Source organism: Nannobrachium achirus (genome assembly GCF_963921795.1).
Source record: "Nannobrachium achirus genome assembly, chromosome: 13".
Taxonomy (NCBI): Eukaryota; Metazoa; Chordata; class Actinopteri; order Myctophiformes; family Myctophidae; genus Nannobrachium; species Nannobrachium achirus.
The window spans coordinates 10,359,503-10,376,657 of record NC_137833.1 but is presented as its reverse complement, the minus strand read 5'-3'; the positions used below and the strand labels follow the sequence as shown (position 1 = coordinate 10,376,657).

General features: G+C 44.5%; 1 protein-coding gene across 1 annotated transcript in view; it reads right to left on the bottom strand.

Annotated features, from left to right (window-relative positions):
- sptbn1 (spectrin, beta, non-erythrocytic 1) overlaps positions 1-16,176 on the bottom strand; it is a 182,269-nt gene extending 166,093 nt beyond the window's left edge. Inside the window, exon 1 of the mRNA XM_080741157.1 lies at positions 16,117-16,176. The gene's annotated coding sequence lies outside the window, so the exon portion shown is untranslated. The remainder of the gene's footprint in view (positions 1-16,116) is intronic.
- Between the last annotated feature and the right edge of the window lie 979 nt (positions 16,177-17,155).

Sequence of the window (17,155 nt, the reverse complement as noted above, 5' to 3'; positions counted from 1 at the left end):
CACCCAAACTTTTCCAGAATATTTAACCCAATTTCCAGGACTACAATAATTCAGCTCAATAACAGGTCACTTTAATACTCCTATGCGCAATGCCCAAAGACAGTAGTGTATACAGTGGTTTTCAACCTTTTCAGGCCGTGACCCCTGAAATAATCATGTTTTAACTGGGGACCCGGCACCCTAACGAGCACTAAGAGTTGAGGAATTTTGTATTACACGGGTCTATTGTGAAAATAGCAGATCTACATCGGCTATTTTCACAATTTATGACTCTAATATTTGACAATTTGGCCCATGTTTAATTTGTCATTTCAGAGGTATTAACAAAATCAATAACCAAAGACAATGCATAGCTATTTTTTCCAGGACCTTCCAGGACCCTTGATAAATTCCAAAACTTTTCCAGTACTGGAAAAATATTTTTCTAATTTCAAAATATTTCCAGGAATTTCATGACCGTGGGAACCCTGGGGTTTGAACTGCAGACTCTACAGTGGTGGGCGGGTATTTGTACCCCTGTGCCACCCAGGGACTCCCTCTTTCCCAGGTGTTTCACCCAGGTGGGTGTGGTTTTGAGGTTGGGTTTAGGGCATACTTTCGGGTTAGGTTTAGGCGAAAAGTTCTGTGATCTGAGACAGTATAAACAGGCCTTTAAGTTGGTACTTAAGACAACCAAAATACAGCCCATAGTGTTTGTGAGGTTAGGGCTCAGCTTTAAGGGTTTAGGCATAGTTTTACTGAGGTTAAGGTTAGGTTTAGGTATATAACGAGTCAGACACCCACCTGGGCGTAACACCTGTTAAAGAGGGGAGTCCCGTGCCACCCAAGGGCTCACACTCTTTTGAGTTCAATTCAAAAGTATTTCAATCTGTTCTATTTGCCTATTTGAAGAGCCAAGGTCACTTAAAAACATTACAAGTTGAATTCTGATAAATGTGAAGTCACGATACACCCACCCACACACACAGCAGTGTTCTAATGATTATTGCTGTTGGGAGGTAATGTTAGCTACACTGCACGAAACCATCCCCCTACACAATCAATTGTGTGTGCACGTGCGTGGATGTGTGTGTGTGTGTGGCTGTGCGTGTGTTTGTTCAAGGGCAAGTCTCCCCTTCCCCCTGCTGCTCATTTTCCCATAATGCCGTTGTGTCAGCAGACAGTCCCTCACGGGTAAAGCAATACTCTGGTGTAAATCTCTGTAATACCACACACACACACACACACACACACACACACACACACACACACACACACACACACACACACACACACACACACACACACACACACACACACACACACACACACACACACACACACACACACACACACACACACACACACACACACACACACACACACACACACAATCCTATAATATTTAAATAGACCCAAGGGATGGCACAAAAGAGGGAATGCCCAAATGGGCATATACTGATGGCATCAGGGATCTCCATCATATTGGCATACAAGGAACAATGACTGTCAGATACAGAGATCTCCATACATGGGCATATCAGTCGGATCGGCAGTGCGATGTAGGTGTGGAGGCCGAACTCTAGACGCGAGGGTCGGGTAGCGGCCCAAACCTCTAGTTTGCGATCATCGCAATTATTTCGCTGGATCGCCATAATAGTTTCCATGTTGAAAATTGTTCATCCGCTTTCAAATATTACATGACAGTCGTGGTCAGACATGGTTGCACATACTGTAACTGGTGCACAAGAGCGCATGCGTGGTCAACATGTCGCATGGGAGATCAAACAAAAGTGCTGTTGTGCACTGCCGCCGGTACCAACTTTTCTGTTGTTGTTGCACATAACTATGTAATGTGCAGCACTGAAACTCTTCCACTATAGCCTCTTCGTCAGGACCAATGCTTGTATACAAAACAAGTCGTCAAATATTCTGCAAAGGTTTATGGTTCGTACCAAGCAACATCACCAGGTGCTCCCCTGAGAACTGGACTAGAAAAATGTTATGTGCACCCAGGCTGGGACGTGAGGTCTTCTACAGTCCTGAGCCACAACATACAATGACTACAATAATTATGACGTTTAACCTTTTTACTAGAGACAGACGGAGAGAGAGAGAAGGGGGCAGAGAAAGAAAGACTAAGAGAGAGAGAGAGACAGAAGACAGACAGAGAAAGGGGGGAGAGAGAGAGACAGACAGAGACAGAAAGGGGGGAGAGAGAGAGCGAGAGAGACAGACAGAGTCCAGATGCTAGCCCAGAGGGCCTGCTCCAATTCGGCATAATCACTCATTTCCTGGTCAACTCCACCCAAACACACACACACGCACACGCACACACACACACTGTATAATTAGATCATGTGACCCCGTAACACTTTCTAAGTTTTGTTTTGTGATCAACAATATGTTGCACTGATTTAAACCTGAGCTGGAGCTGACTTTTTTTTAGAGGGTTAGAGTTAAATGGTGCGTGTGTGCGTGTGTGTGTGTGTGTGTGTGTGTGTGTGTGTGTGTGTGTGTGTGTGTGTGTGTGTGTGTGTGTGTGTGTGTGTGTGTGTGTGTGCTGATCCTGCTGAGATAGGGCCCAGTGAAAAACACAGCGTGCACGCCCTCACACACACAATGTTTACTTGTGCGTATACGTTAGTATTTCTGATCTTTCCACTGGCCAACATTCCTCTCTAATACGCACAGGGACCCAACTTGAACCCCTGACCTGAAACTGGCCCTGTTTTAGATGGAAACCTTGTATGTCCAAAACTGTTAGCAAAGAAAAGATATAATAACCTGTGTTCCAATGGATCCAAAGTTATTTAGTCACAAAAGCTCTTGTTAATACTTTCCATTGGTTCAACAATATTTATGAAACACACAGACATTCTTGATTTCAAGATTTATTCATTTGTAAAAACTAAAATAGCTTCTCTACAAGCACACAATGTTCACTTCTGTACCAAGAAATAAGTAGGGCTTTAATAATTTACAAAAATGAATAAATATATGGAGATACAAGGTTTCTGCCTGACAACAACGATAAAGGACTTCAGTCAAACATTATATTATACTACACACACAGTCCCTACTCGGCTCTGAACTCTCTCACACACAGGCTTGTGGTTTACTCCCACATGGGCACATGCACTCTCACACGCACACGCGCACGCACACACACACACACACACACACACACACAAATATACACAGTTGTAGTTTCCCACAGTTTTCCAGATCTGAGCTGGGCACACATGGTGTATTTGTGGGAGTGTGTGTGTGTGTGTGTGTGTGTGTGTGTGTGTGTGTGTGTGTGTGTGTGACGTTGAGGCAGAGCTGGCTAATATTGTTTAGTAGTAACCGACAGGCCTCGAGTACACATGCTAATAAAATTAAGAGAGAGAGAGAGTGTGTGTGTGTGTGTGTGTGTGTGTGTGTGTGTGTGTGTGTGTGTGTGTGTGTGTGTGTGTGTGTGTGTGTGTGTGTGCGTGTGTGTAATATCTAGCGCTTTTGTATAATTGGTCCCAATTTCTTCTCAGAGTTGTTTATTGTGGGAAACTCAACTCAGAAATGCACACAGTTTGTTGACTGCTACAGGCGGCTCTGTGAATGTTGTCTCCACACACACACACTTAGTGTTAGTAAATGCATGTTTTTTTATCTATTAATTTTGTAGATTAATGCTCTACTTCATCAAACTACATTGTCAAAAGTAGCAGATCTACAAATGTTTCGAGCTTGTAGATCAGATGTATCTTTTTTTAAATAAAAGTAACAGCTTTGGACATATGAGGATTCCACCCGACAGAGACGACACAGATCCATCTAAAAAAAAGGAATGTTTTTAAAGTCAAAATTACTATTTTGGAAAAGCACATTTTCTTCTCCATATCTCAAAATATTACAATGTCACACGAGCCCGCTCAAAACAAGGATTTATAATAGAGAAATGCCAACCTTCTGAAGTCAGAGATGCTTGAAGTCCAGTGGGATGTTTCCACAGTCAGTGATGATACTGTAGCTAAACATCTGGGGACCCCCCAACATTATATGGGGACCCCTCTGGGGGTCCTGACCGACAGGTTGAGAACCACTGCTCTAGTTAACCACTTAATCTCACGACTTCATAAACCATCGTACACCAGTGTCACACAAAAAACAGCTGCTATTCTGAGTGTTGTTGTTTTTTTAAATATCTTCGATGAACCATTGCACAGCTAATGTCTTCATTAAGACCACACGGCAGGGTGGGATTCAAGCTCACAACCTCCTGACAGCAATGTGTTTCAGTGAGGCAACATGACCTCCACCATGACCTTCTAGACCCCCCCCCCCCCCCATGACCTCAGAGCCCCCCACCCATAAGGGAGTTCTGGGACACAGTATTGAATCAGATATTAGGTTAGGGCCGGGCAATCTATCCATGTCATGATATACCGTCTGGGATTTGGGGTATACAGTATACTGTATGTATGGTTTTAATCAGTTAAGGTCTATTTTATGCATTTCCGATATTGTCCTTCCAAAATAACAAAGATTCTGCTGATCTGCAAGCTGACAACAGTGTCACATCGTGTCAGCTTGGAGATCAGCCATTTTCGTTATTTTGCGGTTAACAAGAATACGACAAAAGATGGGAGACTCTAGCAGTCGTATTCCTTTTACAACTTTTAACAAATAGACTTTTGGTTTGCTGCTTGGCCAACAAGCTGATGGGAGTGAATGACAGAATGCACGCACACGCACACACGCACACAAGTTTGGCAGTCTGCCACAAAGAGTCATGCCTGCTATGTTATTACCTCAGATAATATGCATGCACAACACTCACACAATGCATTTACCTCAGGTAAGTGCTCTCTGTGGTGTGTGTGTGTGTGTGTGTGTGTGTGTGTGTGTGTGTGTGTGTGTGTGTGTGTGTGTGTGTGTGTGTGTGTGTGTGTGTGTGTGTGTGTGTGTGTGTGTCTCTTTACCACTTAAGAACAAATAAACCATGGAGCTCTGGTGGCGCAGGGTTAAAGTCCCTGTCTATCACTGTAGTTCATGGGTTTGAATCCCTATTGAGCCTAGCATCTATCTACTTCTACACAAACACAACTGGCCTGTGGAATCCGGGCAGGGAGGATGTTTGTTACATTACTCCTATACGGGCTGGAGAAGTGCCTGTCAGCAGGGAATGTTGGAGTGGGAGGAGGCGTAGGATGGAAAGGCGCTTTGTCTTCCCGGTGGGGGCTCCTAACAGCCGCCAGGTGAGCCAGTATACAACAGTAGTGGCAACTCAGAGAGATGTGTGGGAGGATTTAATTGTTGCAATGACTACATCTTACATAATTTGTTGGGTGTTCAAATTCAAAATGCTTGGCAGCTCGTGTGGGACAACCAAGGCGTGGATGTGTTTGTAATGGCAACTAGTAACTAGTTAATGGAAAAGAAAAATCACTTTTAATCACAACAAATAGTGTAAAAAGTGGCTGCTGGGTACTGCTGGGGAAACTGGACGACATGGGCATTTCTGCCTAATAGACCCCATAGACAGTCATTTCGGATCAATATACGGCAAGTAGGAAAATGAGCCAAGATGTCATTTAGTCTGGAGCTGCCCTTTAACTCTTTTGCCACCGAATGAACGCTTGTTTCTTTATTCACACGGCGACGCCACCATAACGAGCATTCGTTCTTTTCCCCGCCAGAGCCTGTCTGAGCAGATGTCTGCAGCAGAAGCAGCACCAGTAACGACACTCTGTAATCTTCAGTGCACATAAACAATAATGGCACAAGGATCACTTTTCTGTTTGTTTTTTCAGCCTGGATCTACTTTCTCCATTTCTATGTGAAAACTGGTGCAACAGAGAACGAGAGGGGCGAGCCCCTCGCTTCATAATGGCGGCTCCCATAAAGTTTTTTTCACGACTCTGTGAGAGATGCGGCCGTCTTTTACACGTGTTTGGAAATACTGGATGGTTGTTTTTCTATAAAATCGTTAAGGTAAGCTACTTTGATGGCTGTCAGCAGACTATAAACATCCTAAATGGCAGTAAAATAGTTAATGGTTATATTTTTTCCGCCTGTTTTTTTTTTACTCATTCTGTGCCAGCGCCCTCTAGGGGCCAAGGAATGCCAGGGTATCTCTCATAGGCGAGCGCTTTAGCTTCCAGGACCTCACCTTCCAGGACCTCACGTGCTCACGTTCATGCACGTCATGGAAATGTCCCGGATGATAATGCTAACAGAATGGCTATTCCCATTTTGTCATCTAAAAGATCATTTTTGGGCGATTTCGCCATAAATAAACCTCGCGCCGCTTCCCTAAAGACACAATCCAGAGATATAAGCCTTCAAAGATGTGGTCTTTCATTGGATTAGGCGGAGATTGGCGATTTCGTTCGCAAATTACAGCCGGTCGGGAGGTTGCTAGCTTTCGGCTAGTAGCTAGAAAAATCAGGCCAGGCTTCAGAAGGCCTCTTATCATTTTATTCATTTAATTAAAAAAAGCCGGACTACTTCGGGATCGGCACACTCGTGTACTCATCGGAAGCGGCGCCGAACATTGGGTGAACATTGGGGAGCTCAAAAATGTATTTTAAACCATTTTTAATGGAATATATCGTCGGACAGAGTAGAATGGCTAGCGGCTAGCGAGCCAGGACCACCCACGACTCTACAAGCAGCTCGGGGTAAGTGAATTAATAAAAAAAAATTGTATTGGATTGAAATAAAGCCGAACTAGTTCGGGATCGGCACAGAATGAGTTAAATTGCTCCACGACTGAACAAAAAGCGCTCGTCAACATGGAGCGGGTTGATGGCGAGGACATGGTCACACCTCTGATGTAAATATTTATCATCAGGAGAGGTGAACGGAGGTACACCACCAGGACACACACACACACACACACACACACACACACACACACACACACACACACACACACACACACACACACACACACACACACACACACACACACACACACACACACACACACACACACACACACACACACACACACACACACACACACACACACACACACACACACACACACACCTTCTCTTGAGGAGAAGCAGAGATTTCACTGGACAGCATCCACATACCACTGTTATCTGTGCGTGTGTGTGTGTGTGTGCGTGTGTGTGTGTGTGTGTTCCCACGTAACATAGGAGGCATGAGAGAGAAGCAGTAACAGTTGTTTTTACATATCATCGTCGTTGTCAGGTGGAAACCTCGTATCTCCAAGTTTCAAATGTGTTCTTACTTCTTTCGCGAAGTAAAGCCCTGCTTCATCGTACAAGGCCGTCGCACAAAAGTAGTGAAAACAGCAGATCTACAAGCACACAACGCCTCGCACGTGCTTGTAGATCGGCTGTTTTCACTAGTTTAAATCATTTTTAAAATGAAAAATGTAAAACGAACGGTTTTGGACATACAAGGTTTCCACCCGACAACGACGATATATATATTTAGCCGAGTGAACCCAATCTCTGTCTGTCTGTCTGTCTGTCTGTCTCTACTAGACCGCTGTCACTCCCTCTCTCCACCCCTCCTCCCTCCACTCTGTACATTCCTCCTCTCCTCTGTCCATCCTCCCTCCTCTCCTCCCTAATTCTTGTTTAATCCACTCATCCATCCATCCATCCATCCCCCACCCTGTTTCTCATTCGTCCTCTACGCCCCCCCCACCCCATTTCCGCATCCCTCCCTCTCTCCCGAGAGCATCTGTGTGTCTGTGCGTGTCACAGTGTGTGCGTGTGTGTGCATACGCATGTGTTGACTAATTTCAGTGCCCGACAAATTAAATCAGTGTGACAGTTGAGCTCGATGTATGCTTCTCCACACAACCATCTACTATTCTCAGCATTGTATTGATGTAAAAAAAAAAGAAAGGATATTATCTTCACAATATCAATAAGACGTATAATTTGGTCACAAAAGATGGCGTTTATTTGATTTGGTCCATATGGTCCCATGTTGTTCTAAGTGCTGACCCCGCTGCCTTGCTTTGATTTATTCACTCTTCACAGAACGTCTTCAAAGCACACACACACACACACACACACACACACACACACACACACACACACACACACACACACACACACACACACACACACACACACACACACACACACACACACACACACACACACACACACACACACACACACACACACACACACACACACACACACACACACACACACACAGGCCAGTGAACTCAACCGTGCAGACAGCTGACTGTCCTCCTTTAGCAAACACCCTGCTACAAGGACAAACCGTCTTAACCTGAACTAGAAAATGTAGAAATATCCACAAAATACAAACACTTAACGTACAGTATATACACACACACTCTGGCACTCACATCAGCTCAAGGCAAGCCCATTACAAACACACATAGGGTCTAAGTAGTAGTATGTACTATGGACAAAGCAGCTCTACCATTAGCATGATTCTTCTAACAGCAAAACACAAACACACTTCCAGACACAGCCGGTTCCCTGGAGAAGCATGATGTCAACAGGCCTCTGTGCTAATTGCCATGGAGAGAGAGAGAGAGAGAGAGAGAGAGAGAGAGAGAGAGAGAGAGAGAGAGAGAGAGAGAGAGCGCAAGAGCAGAACTGTTCCTCTATGCCGTTAATGGACGTTATGGGAAATGTTTATGTATGTGAGATCAAAACATTATCTTAAGTCTACATTACAAGCAACCAATCAGAAAGGAGGTCAAAAGGCCAGAGTGACGGCGAGCCTCGAAAGCAGACGACAAACAGCAGTTCTACGACCCACGAGGTGTCTTACTTCCATGCATGTTGCGACATATGTACGTAGGTAGGCTCACTGTGATTTTTTTTATGTCGCTTGACAAAGACGGGCGAACCAAAAAAGTCCTGACGCACTTTCTGCAGATCTCAGGTCACCAGACTAGAGCCTGATCAATGCCAGATTTTTGGGTCCGATACTGATAACCATTTGAGAGTTCTAGACCACTAAATCGAAAACGATTTGAAAAGCTGATTACTTTCCGCCCCCAAAATATCTAATACATTTTTTCAATATTTACAAAAATATTGCCGATCTACAAGCTCACATGTGATCTTGTTGACTTGCTTCTCTTTATTATTATTTTATATATATTTTTAATGTCTGAAGACTTTTGAAAATGTTTGCATAATAATGACACGCCCCATAAATGCCAATACTGATGTCATGGAAAGAGAGACAAATAATGTCTCATATATCAGTCAAACAATCTACCGTAATTGCTGGACTATAAGCCGCACCTGAATATAAGCCGAACCAGCTAAATTTAGAACAAAAAACAAATGTTTACTTCTACCACTTTTTCGAGTCACGTGTTCAAATACTGGATTCTGATTGGCTAAATTCCGGAGGTTATGAGAGAACTACTGCCGCAAAGTTGTGTGAGGACCAGGCCTAGAATTTCGTCAGTTTAGGGGTAAGGCCAATTGGCCTTTGGTGTTGTAAAATGTTTGAGGGCACAAAGGCCAAGTGCCAGGGCAGGAAGGCCATCATTAAAACAATGATTTTAAGTCCACGCCACAGTCATAATTAATTTAGCTTAAACGTTAAGGTTTAATGTAATACCTTTCAATTAAATAAATATCAAGAACCTGTTTATTTCTGTTTTGCCATGTGCAGTGGTTTAAAGTAACTAAGTACATTTACTTAAGTATTGTACTTAATTGTTTATTGTAATTTTGAGTATTTCTAACACTTACTTGAGTTACTTCTACTCCACTACATCTCGGCTCCAAATATTGTACTTTTACTCCACTACAATTATTTGAAATCTTTAGTTACCAGTTACTTTGCATATAAATTATAATATTATTAAACATACATGAACCACTTTAGCCCTATTTAGGCTATTTGAAAATAATCAAGCTTGTAGAAAAAATAGCAGATCTACAAGCCCAAGATGTGTCGCATAACTATGCGTTGTTGTGAGCTTGTAGATCTGCTATTTTCAAACATGTTGTACTTTTACTTTTGGTACTTTAAGTACATTTTGATACCAATACTTTTGTACTTTTACTCAAGTATATTTTGAATTTGAGGACTTTACTTGCAACGGAAGTATTTCTACATTGCAGTAGGCTATTGATACTTTTACTTGAGTAAAACATTTGAGTACTTTTTCCACCACTGGCCATGTGCACGCACGCACGCACACACGCACACAAACTCCTCCCTCCCGTTCGCGGAGTGATCCCTTTCTCAACAATAATGTACTTTCTGACAGCTCAGCCTCTTGGGGAAAGAATAGCTTTTGGTTCCCTTGTGCTGCATTTTGGTTGCTGTCCTGAGCTCAGCAGAGCTCTGTTTGAAGGCATTCGTTCGCACATTCGGATTTATTCAACAGGCTGCGTTAGATAAAACTCCCGTTTAGCCCGGTGATGTTTTTGTGTTGTAACTTGTATAAACACTGTGTCGCGGGACTCCGTCGGCTCCACTATGCGGCGGCTGCTATGCTGCTACTACGAGCGTAAATGGAATCTACTACTGGTCATGTGCGCAGCTCAACCAACCACGCACTGCTGTTACCGTAATGACTGGAAAATCGCGCAGAGGAAAAAACGGTAAAAAGCAGTTAATGGACTGCTGTGGGCGCCAGGGCACCACGGCCACTGTGGCCGTTTGGGCATGTCATTTTTCGAGGGGCACACGGCCAAAGAGAGGGGCAACGACGGCCATGGCCGTCGTGGCCGCCGTGAATTTCCTGCCCTGGTGAGGACTTGTCCGAGATCAATGAGCCTCAGTGTACATCCGGGGACTTCAGGAGGTAGTCGGAACACCTTTCCCCCAACCAACAAATGACCGTGGCAACGGTCCTATGTTCACTAACGTGCATGCTATAGTCGCCGATTTATTTGGATCCAATGCAATCCGCCAACTTTAAAGCCCCTTTTCTCTGAACCTATGCCTTTCTGGAAGCGAACAGCCTCTATTTACGGCCGGAACGGTACTTCTAACTGACGTTAGCTTAGCTGTAAGCTAGACGCATGGATTAGTATGGAGTTGGCGCCATCTGTTGGTGAGTAGAAGATGTTGTTGGTGGAACTATCTGCTGTCTCGCGGAAGTTTTATAGGCAATAATGATTGTAACTTAAGATCCTTGCAAGTTACAACTATGTGTTTTCTTTCATGTATAAGGGAAAAAGTGGTAGAAAAGCTATTTACCACTCGGGGTCGGACATTATGCTCTGATAATGTCCTGTGTTAGGGTGTTATCGGACTCGGCTTCGCCTCGTCCGATAACACCCTAACACAGGACATTATCAGAGCATAATGTCCTCTCACTCGGGGTAAATTGCTTACATATATAAGCCGCACCTGACTATAAGCCGCAGGTGTCCTTCCTGCTTCACGCTAGAGCGCCCCTGGTGGCCGTTAGCTGTAAAAATCTATATATAAGCCGCACCGTTGTATAAGCCGCAGGGTTCAAAACATGGGGAAAAAAGCAGCTGCTTATAGTTCGGAAATTACGGTACTGGTCTGGCGCTACACACCAACTACAGACCAACATTTCACTTTAGGTTTGTCATAGTCTCGCATAGCCAGACAACTATTCCACAATCTCCGAATGCTATATACTGTAGTCTGGATCACCCATTCACACACACATTCATACACCGATGGCAGAGGAAACCATGCAAGGCACCAACCTGCTCACCGGGAGCAACTAGGGGTTCAGAGTCTTGCTCAAGGACTCTTCGACTCCAACTCTGGGGGAGCCCGGAATCGAACTGGGAACCCCTCGGGAACCCTCCGTGTTCTAATGACGGTTTCTCTACCCCTGAGCCACTGCCACCCCTCCGAGAGGAAGCTTTTTTAATTTCTGCTATGCAGCAAGCTATATGCATGAATAGATTTTGATTTATATTAGGATACATTCGCGTGACTGTAAAGACAAAACAGAAGTGGGGAGGAGGCTTCACATCCGCTTTATATTCTAATCATGATCAGAGCTTCCGTTACTCCAGACTGGATGAGGAAAGCGTTTGCAAATTGTGTGAGGCAACAGTCTGGCCACGCGAGAAATCAGTGGTGGTGAACGAACCCCCCCAATCCAACCCTTGATGCTGAATGCCAAGCAGGGAGACATTGGGTCCCATTTTTACTACCCGACCGGGAATCGAACCCCAACCTCCCGGTCTCAGGGCGTACACTCCAACCACAAGGCCACTGAGCTGGTACATGCTCTTATAAATAGGAAGGAGGAGGACACCACACAACTGACCCGCTTGTTCAGGGTCACGTGGTCCAGCCCCTAGAGGTCACTGAGGTCACAGACAACCCATCCAGACAGCTGTCCCGGCTGCATACATCATCCCACAACTGTTGCAAGGCTTTGGCACAGCAGGCAATAAACGGCGTCTTTATGACAGGTGCGTAGATGAAGCACACAGACTGCTGCACACGGTACAAGAGAAGACCTTTAAGTGACTCACCACACAGACATTTACAACACATCCTAGATCAGTGGTGCTCAACCTTTTCAAGCCGTGACTCCCTAAATAATCATATTTTAACTGGGAGCCCCTCCACCCTTATGAGCACTAAGAGTTGAGGCATTACATTTTGTATAACAAGGTTCTATTGTGAAAATAGCCGATCTACAACGCCGAGTAGATCTGCTATTTTCACAATTTCTGCCTCTAATATTTGGCAATTTGGCCAATGTTTAATGTGTAATTTTAGATGTATTAAAGTCCTTAAATTGTCATATACCATCTATACACTTAAACTTTATGTTGGTTTGTTTACTGTTGAGTAGAAAACAATGTTGCACATTAAGCTAATCATCTGGGGACCCCCCAAAATCAATTGGGGACCCCCTGGGGGAACCACTGTCCTAGATCAGCAACATTGGTAAGTAGGGCTGGGGGCCTGGGGCGGAATGGATCTTTAGTTATCACAGTAATAAATCACTGTGTGTAATGACACTATGGCGGTATCTCCCTGTACATCTTTCTTTTATTAAATACATTACAAAATATTACAAATAATAATAATCGTGGTAATGAACCTTACTGCACCCAGCTCTGCTGGTAAGGAATGCAACATGGAGGAGAGTCCTGAAAATCATTAAATATTCAAAAGCAATTTCCAAGAGTAAAACGTAACAAATCTTCCTCCAGTCCTCTAAAGACAGAAAAGCTCTGTAATAAAGAGAGACCGCCTAAAATTAACTCAACCTACATGTAGCATGACAGAGAGGGAAGGGGAAGAGAGAGAGATAGAGAGAGACAGACAGAGAGAGAGAGACGGAGAAACAGAGAGATGGTTTTGGACACTAGCCAGGCAGTTCAAGCTGACAACCATTCCCATAAACATCCCTATTAGATACCAGAGGAATTCTGGGTAATGTCATTGGGGGGATGTGGGGGGTAGATACAGAGACACTCCTACACATTACAGCATCACCTACGTTCAAATCAAAACGAAAACATTCACTGATTCACTCCACCAACGAGAAAATATGAATGCAATTCAGTAGCAAGGACACAAAAAAATAAAACAAAAAGTTTAGAAGCTTCCAGAACACTGGGTATATGCACTCAATAGTGGAATCGGATCCGCATTCAAAGCAGTGGTCAGGACTAGAGCAGGCTGCAGTTAGTTCGCAGACTGCAGCCGCAGCAGAACAAATGATTTACGGCTATAAAAGGAGGAGGAAAAAAGGCAAATCTGTCCGCAACACAACGGCAGCCGAGCTGGACAGAGCCGAGCCGAACCGGGCCGAGCCTGCACCTCCGCGCTTTAACCACCACGACCCAAATACGCTCTCAAGTTCATTGAGGATGGAAATGCTGCAGTCTCTCTGGCCCAGTCTCTCTCTCTCTCTTTCAAAAATACACTCAAGGAGTTACAGTTACAGACCCATAATGTCCATCTGTACTGTACACTACACTCTCAGAGTTACAGAGCCATAATGTCCATTTGTACACTACTCTCTCAGAGTTACAGAGCCATAATGTCCATCTGTACACTACTCTCTCAGAGTTACAGACCTGTGTTGTACACTCTCAGAGTTAAAGACCTGTAAGTTCCATGGTTGGTCCCTGGACCGGCCGTTTAGAAACAGTGATGTACGTGACTTCAGTTTAAACCAGCGGGCCCTCAGAAGTGGCCACCGGGGACCCCCAGGGGTCATCATCGAGGGGGTTCCTATCAGAAAGTCCAGCTAAATGTCTATTTCGATCAGAGTCGCAGTGTTATCTATATGCCTACAGCAGGCCTACATAAGAGTCAGCAGCCTGCATGAATTCTGGACCAAAGTGAAAGACCAGATCAGACCAAAACAACTATGGCAATAAATACAAATATTCTTCGACTGGCGTCTGTGACATGAAAACGAATGAGAATTGCTGGTTTTAAAAAAAACTGCCTTTCTTAAAAGATAAACTTTTTTAAAAGGTGACCGGCGTGACCCAAATGTGTCACAGACATGATGGTTTGGTGATCATCAAACCAGGGCACATAGGAAGTTAGGAACACCTCATCCTGAAGCGTTTAAACAGGAGGATGGCTACTGGATAGCGTAGGCTTAGCCTATAAGCACTGTACTGTATACAGATCACCTTCCATCCCACTAGCACAGTATAAACATCCCCTTAATGTCTTTTAGTGAGGCCGTTAGGAGGCTCAGCCACACTTCTTAAAAAGACACTTTGGGTGCCACTTTGTCTTTGACACTGAAACGTAGTCCTTGCTAAAGTGTTGCTTGCTGCAACATCAAAGGGAACAGGGGGATGAAAGGAGAGGTAGATGAGAGGAAAAGAAACGGTCTAGTCTAGGCAGAAAAAGGAGGAGGAAAAAAGAGGGATGGAGGGGAGGGGGGGAGGGGCTGAGCCTATAGATGTGATTACATAACTGATTCACATGCCCTGGCTTCTCATAACGGTTCAGTGGCCATCATTTGTATTTTATTTTTTTATTTTCTAATCAGCAATGCAAATGATGTGAGTGATGTGATGTTATTTAAAAATACAAATAAAAAAAATCCAAAGTAAAAAAAAAAAAGATGACTTGTGCACTTGTAGATCAGCTTGCAGATCAACTTGTAGATCAGCTTGTATTTATCTTTTTGGTGGGGGGGGGGGATCTTTTGGGTCCAAAAACGCAGTCAATCGGTGGAATATGACTCTTCAAAAATTTGGGATAATATAGTCTGTATAGCCATTAGCCAAATAATAATCCAAGCGTCGGTCGGTGTCTTAAAAATCCATCGTCCTATCCTGCGTCAGGAGGGGGACGTTCCGGGACGAGTCGACAGACAGTACAACCCAAAAAAAAGTGACGCATCATTATGTTAATTGAAGCCATATAACACACAACACGCTGCAGCTGCGGGCCAATTAGCGGCTCCGTTTGATTGTCTTTGATCTCAACACAAAACAATCCCAAAGAATTATGATCATCATCATGATGAGGTCACAGAAACACAACAACCCACCCGGCCACGCCTGACATTAACACCCACATGTATGATGAAGTCAGGACGGGACAGGCAGCTAGGGCGCCCACCCAGCAGCACCCACCCACCCATGGGTGGAGGAAGGGAGGATGGAGTCAAGCTAGCAAAATAAAACACCCAAAATATGGAGAAACACGCTCAGCTTGACTGATGCTGTCCTGTCCCAAATAGACCCCCCCCCCCCCCAAAAAAAAAAAATACAAGTTCAACACGGTCGTTGCGGATAAGAAGAGAGCATTTGGGTGCCCAGGCAGTGCCCCCTCCATCATGGAGGTGTTTTTATGCAGAGAAATGTCCCCGCTCTGCATAAAAACACCACCATGACGATAAGAGTGAAACCGAGTATGATTCAAGCAGCAGCCATGTCTGCTGCATCATTGGAATAAAAGCTCCACAACATCTAAAGAAAGACGCCGCTCCATGAGATTCAGATACAATGAAGCAAAACCAAACCACACCAAACACACATTACAGCTCCTCCCTTCTGCAGAGCTACAATACAAACCCGCGCAGCAGCAGCAGCAGCAACAGCAGCAAGCCGGCTCATAATAATAATAGTAAGCCTAATAATAATACTGATATACATCAAACGGTAAAACCGTTGGTTTGTTAGGTTGTACAGAGAAACACGGAGGATGAAAACTCACCGAAATCGACGACAAAACGCGATGAACTTCACCTCCTCTCCTCTCTGTCTATCCTCTCTGTCTCTCTGCCTCGCTGCCTGCAGTTCCTCCAACCCTCCAACACACACACACACACATACACGGTACACACACACAGCCCGGCGGAGGGAATAATGCACGCAGGCTGGGAGGGAGGGAGGGAAAAAAACGCGACTCCTCAAATCCTGAATCCTCCCCCTCCCCTCCCCTCCCCTCTCCTCTCCTCTCCTCTGCAACGCTGACTGCAGCGGCCACAGCAGGAGCGCTCGTTTCACTGAGGGAGAGCAGCCCGGAGGGGTGGAGTTGTTACACCTCCCACGCAGGTGCCGTGCGTGCGTGCGTGCGTGTGTGCGTGTGTGTGTGTGTGTGTGTGTGTCTTTCTGCAGAGTGCTGTGTTTTATTTGTCTGTCATTCAATGTTGTATGAGTTTAAAAAAAGGACACCAATTTAATGTTGAGGTGTCGATTATTTTAGTTGAGCTTGTACTACCAGTGAACTGTATTGTCATGGAACTGTACCTTTGCCTATCCACCTCTTTCCACGGGAATTTACTGGAGATTTTTTTGCACCACACTTCCGGTTAACAGCAGACATACAAGCTCACGTCGCGTTGCAGATGCAGCCGTTGTGAGCTTGTAGATCACACTCGGCTGCGGCGCCGGAAGCTCCGTCCAACTTCTGCGCAATGCACTATGGGATGCTGGAAAGTTGTGGATACTTCTAATAAAGTTTCAGTCAATCAAAGCTCAAAACACACTTTGAAAGCAAAAACTAGAAATGTCAAAGTCCTTTTACAAAGTCCTTTTATCACCTTTGTGGTCAGCCGGAGAGTTTTTTTTTTGTTAAAAGTTTGAAGCACCATTTTCTGATAGGCAAATAATCATGTGGCCTCCCTCTGCCCACTGTGGCCTTACTAACAAGACAGTAATGCAATGGTTCCGTTCAGTTGGCCCATGGTATTCAGTTCACGGAAAATAATATTTCCAAAATCTTTATCTTTATTTTGCTTATTTTAGCTATA